This window comes from Saccoglossus kowalevskii, chromosome 6, assembly GCF_978046115.1.
Source record: "Saccoglossus kowalevskii chromosome 6, keSacKowa6.1, whole genome shotgun sequence".
Lineage (NCBI taxonomy): Eukaryota > Metazoa > Hemichordata > Enteropneusta > Harrimaniidae > Saccoglossus > Saccoglossus kowalevskii.
In genome coordinates this window covers 21,539,356-21,545,362 of record NC_140646.1, presented here as the reverse complement: position 1 = coordinate 21,545,362, position 6,007 = coordinate 21,539,356, and positions in this window count along the sequence as shown.

The window sequence follows — 6,007 nt, the reverse complement described above, 5'->3', positions numbered from 1 at the left end:
TCTGAACTATCTGCTTGAATGATTCGCTCGCATATTTAATTACCTAGAAGCATTGTGGTGTCATCACTCTTCAGTCACGTGGTTTAAATGCCACAGGGTAACACTGTTACATTCGAGTCGAGGAGGTATATGTTACTTAAAGCACCGTGCCATGTCGCTTCTGGTTTGATAAGGATCTACGCAACGCCAAAACACTGTATGTGTGCGTGTGTATGCGTGTTTGTTATCTGTGCTAAACTAAATTCAAAGACAATGACACTACAACTTATAATAAGTTACGCTAATCTATTGAATTTATAATATTTCAAATATTATATACAAAAATAATAACATATTTTTACGGTATTATCAACAGTAACATTACTAAGTTGATATATTTAAATATTAGTAACATTAATTGTACACCATACGTGACAGTTTTGCGTGATTTGTATGAAAGGTTCGCGACACTCTTCGGCAATAGCAAGACTTCATAGTATCAAACGAGAATGGTTGTCATGGTACTGGTCTGTGGGGGGTCAGAACCACATAATAGTAATAACAGTTGCTTCTTTGTTTCGAACTGACAGTTGTCAAATATTTAAAAAAAATACTGTCAAAACATAGTCAAGCGTGGGTATTCAAGACGTCACAAAATAGACCCAGTCAGTGAAAAAAAAACGAACAAAACAAAAGTTGCCTACAATTAGCGGAACAGTGGAAGCAGAACTTACAGCGAAACCAATGAAATGTATAGATGCTGGACAGTAAAACCAGAATAAATATTAAAAATAAATCAATTTGATTTAATGATGATTGAAGACCATATATTCTGTTTTTGCTTCATTGATGTGGAGCCCAACCTTCTTTGCAGCGTCCGTCACCAATGACAGTAAAGCCTGTGCATCTTCGATGTTGTCCGACATAAGAGCTGTATCATCAGCAAATTCTGTATCAGTTAGGTGAGTTGTTGGGTTTCTTCGGCTTCTTCTGCATGATATTGTAATTCCAAGGCTTCATGTTCTTTAAGTGCTGTTCGCATGGCATAATCCAGCACAATGATGAACAGATATGGGGCTTGTAAAACACCTGCATATATTTGAAAAAACATTCTGTGTTCTCATCTTCTGTTATAACCTTTGCAGTGATAATTATATACATGTTTGATATAGCCTTCACTATATCATTGGGTACTCCATATGCAACCAGGATTTTAAACGTCTTCTTTCTGTTTATGGAGTCAAAGGCCTTGCGGAAGTCTATGAAGGTGAGTGTCAGCAAAGAACAGGTTTACAGGTAAACCAAAAAGAACTGAAACACGTGGAATAATTTCAATACCTTGGGTCATGCGTAGACAATTCTCTAAAAGACATAAAGATTAGGAAAGCCCATGTATGGTCAGCCATGAGAAAGATGAATAACATCTGGAGGTCAAATATGTCAAGAAGTCTCAAGACTCAATTCATTCGAGCTACAGCTGAAAGCATTCTGCTTTACGGAGCTGAGACTTGAACACTTACCAAAGCAACGGAGAAAGACCTTGATGGAACATATACACGTTCCTTGTGTCATGCACAAAACATCAACTGGAGACAACATGTCACAAATAAAGACCTCTACGGTAATCTACCACAAGTATCGGAAACAATCAGAAAACGTAGACTCAGACTAGCGGGACACTGCTTCAGACACAACGAAATAGCGTCCTTGGTCCTGCTGTGGAAACCAACCCATGGACAGGTAAGACCTGGCAGATCTTTTGGTGACTGTGTATCCTTGCTTCAAAGGGATACTGGCCTAAGTATTGAAGAACTAAAAATTCTGATGAGGGACAAGGAATTGTAGAGGAAGCTAACCCTGGAACCGAGTACGCCCGACTGATGATTTAATGATTAATGTTTCTTTATTATATTGGAAATTTCAAAACTTATTTTTCACAATCCATTCAAAAATCTATAGCATGGTTATTCTGTTATTGTTATACTTACTAACAGCTTCAATAATAAATATGCCGTCTTTTGCAAAATGTTGTTTTCACGAAAGAAATACTAATTTTACTGATGTGTGAAACCCTTAGGAAAGCTGAAATATCCAAATAATTGTAGTTGCGCGTTGAAAGTATATTTTTGTTCTCGCTCTCTGTGTCCGAGATACTGTAAATCTCGTTGAAATATCTCAATCCATTTTAGCAAATGTGAATCCATGTATGAATTAACAGAATCCTAATTTACCTAAAGTGCTAACAATCTCATTGTGGGAGTATACTTTATTGTGAATTAGCCACATTTCGATTTAGCGAAACTAAATTAAACGAAACTAAATTAGTTAAAATAACTAAAGTAAGCTAAAAGACATGATAGATTAATAAATATAGTTTATCTACATAATTTTTTTTTCAAAACACAAACTCGTCTTTATATTATAAATTTCACTGACAGCCAGTCAACATGCGCGTTGCAAATTGACGTCATTTTGAAAATGTTTCAATCATATAAACCTCTTGTTTTAGTTTGAATTGTGAAATACGATATACAAATGAAGGGAATGGGTTTGTTGTGTCGAGAGTATGTGAATTCAAATGAATACAAAAGTCTAGAATTTATCACTTTCACAATGATTCTTTGATGGTTTAAATTATTGAAATAAAAATAGATTTAAAAAAGTTAAACCGCCTGTATCGCTTCAAATGTCCCGTTAAAAAAATGGGAAAATGGATAAACGAAAGAAGTGCTCACTTGGCCGTATCCCTACGGGCGCTACAGCGAACTGTGACGTCATTTCTGAACCACACTTTAGTTAAACTATTCGTGTATAAGTTTGCGCTTTTCTGAACCACCGTAAATACAAAATACTATGGTAAGGTGGGCGATTTGCAGTTCACTTTATTCATGTTGATCACTGTTCGTGTTGTGTAAATACAAAAAAACAAACAAATCTTCGACATGTACCACATTCGAATAAGACGATTTGAGGTCACATTTGTATACGTATGCAGAGGGGATGTACCCTGAACCTGTCGTTATTCATATACATACATCCCACAATGCAGTGCGACAATCAAGTCATTATAGCTCCTTAACTGAACATTCTGCATCCGCCCCGTGTACGAAACCATGAAAAATGGTGAACGCGAGTGAGATCTAAAAAGTTTATTTTGTCTCGAAATGTACCACTGAATATGTCTCTTGGGATGTTTTACATGGGTTTCGGCATCAAATAAAGTATAAATAGATGGGAATAAAAAAAAAAAACGAAAAAAACATATATATATATACTGTTCATCTAATGCATGCAATAATGTGTGTGTTATTATTATTTTTTGGTTTTAACTGAGGCAGCTGTTAGAGTGTTTTTTTAATGTTTAATCTCACTTTTTGTGAAGCAATTATGAACATATTTTCATAACTCAATTAGTATTTCCTCGACCTTATTTCCTTACTTACTTATTATCCTCACTTCAACTACTTTGTTGTTTAGATAAATTTTAAGTATATTTATGCATTCCTACAAAAACATGCGTCTCATTTTCGATGTATTTCTTTCTGAAATATCAACATTGTTAAATCTTCCCCTTTCAATTTGTAACTAATTGTTAAATTGGTTAACGAAGATCCGCAATGTGGGTTTTTAATTATGTCTTTTTCGTATTTTTCGTATGAAAAATCTTATTTAAACTGCCTATATGTGCGCGCTTTATTTTTGTGATTTTCTCCCTTGTTGTCATAAATTAACGATTCTGTAATATTTAATTTGACCATTTCCGTCTTCATATTTTCCCTCTTCCAAAATGTGTTTCATATTTATTATTTTTAGCACATGTTTAATGCTGTATACTCAGTTTTGTATTCCAGCATTGTCTAGTTGTATGCCTAGTTAATAAACTTCATATTTGTTGGCATTGTGTTAATTCTTAGCCAATATTTCATTATTTGGTTGATGTCTGATAAATCTAATGGGATCCTTCCTGTTTCTAACAAACAGGCTAGGTTGGTTGCTCTACTATTTTCAATATTTTATGTTTGTTTTTATCAATTGGTAGCAGCAAGTTAAAGAATGTTAATTTATATTGTTTGTAAGAAAAAACAAAACTAAATTGCAAACACACTGATTAAAAAGTAGTACCAAATCGATTTGTTTAGTATAAGGGCGACAAAGTGAACGACGCCAGTTATTTTTATCAGCATTAGCATTCTTGCTATATCATACGGTAGATTCACGTGCAATGTGGTAAACACAGTTCACAGTCACGGGTGACACAATTACACGTAGTGTAGACTGTTTATGTTGGCCGTCATGGTGGGATCGTAAAGTATTATACATGTAGGCGGATGTTTTTAGCCCAATTTATAAATGTAGGCGATATATAATTCATGTGTTAACATTCGGAACATTAAACAAGCATGATGGTATGTTGCTTTGAAATCCCCCGACTCATTCGAAACACAATCTTGTTCACATGGTGTTAAAACGGTGGTCGTCACCTGCGCACGCGCGGGAATTGAGTCCCAAGCGATGATAAGAACACACGCTAAAAACGCAACGGCTCATGGATAGACGCGTGTTTGTAAACATTGCCACGTTATGGCCATCTGACGCATGCGCAGGTGACGACTACCCCGCTTTAAATAACAGGTCGCAAGTTTTCGGTGAAGATTAGTAATGTATATTCTAAAAGATTATAATTTAGAAAGACAGCTATTTCCGGCCACGAAGGATCCGTGTTTTGTACAACGAACTAATAAACATCGAAGTATTATGAGGATATCCTCGTCGAAATTATGTTTATTTTAGTTTCACAGTCGACTGCAAGACGTTTGTTTTGAAGAGCGAGAATTTCAACAAAATTAAATGGAATGCGTGTATGATTGAAGTGTAACTTGTACTCACAGTCCCTCTAGAGGAACTGTGTTGTACTGAATGTAAGAGACTGTCTTCATTTGTTATGGGTTGTGACTATTATGCAAATTATCTGTCTATTGTGGCTTTGGCCGATTAATTAAAACAATGACATGTGCTTTTGTTTTTAATTAAGAAAAATGAATTTTTCACTCTATAAAAACATCCATTTCATTTTTTTCCTACTGAGTGTTTGCTCCTTGTAGTCCAGCATTTAAAAATACAAAAAAGTAGAATTTTTGGTTTCAAAGCATCCTTAAATGTGTCCTTATTTTAAAATTTTAGTACAGAATGTTACCGCTCAGTAAATTGACTAAAGCATTCATGTTTCATCGCGGGTTACACCGCGCTTTTCTCCATAGGCTTCCACAGTTGATAAGGTTGACGTCCGTCCGCGGTCGTGAATAAGGTTTGCGTATCGCATTTTATGTATGTAATAGTGTCTGAAAACTAGCATACTCGACGAATTTAATAACCGAACAATAAAAACCACAATAAAAATAAAAACACACACTCAAATGACAGTTAATGGTGTAAATATTCCGAGTCGTAATATCGTCAGTATGGCGACATTAGATCGAGGTTGGTGAGCTGCGCCCTCTACGAACGAAGTTATAAAATACCCATATACATGTACTAGTAATCAAAAAGACAGCATACACACAATAGACGATCCGAGATATACCTTGCACAAATTTCTCGTGAAAATTGCTATATCCCAGCTCTGGGGGCGATGTTTGGGGTCATGATCCTAAATAAGACCTCATTAGTGACACTTGCTAAATATTCTACACTTGTTGAATATGCTGGAATACTGGCAGATGACAGTGGAAACATGGTCTGTTGAATTTCTAAGAAAGTAAAATCACAGGTCTTAACCTAGTGCTGAACTTTGAAGACTTCAACAATTGTACCGGAACACTCATCGAGTGAGCTGGCTTATGGAACTCTGGGTGACCCTATTTGAAAAGAAGATGTGCCTTGGCGGGCTAGCTCCGCCTCCATTTCAACGCCTGGTTGAACTTTCGCCTGCGTCACTGGGTGCTGTTCAATGACTTTTGAAGTACTTCACTGCATGACCGGACACTTATACTTATGACCGCTTTAGTTATATCTGGCCAGCTATTTGTTT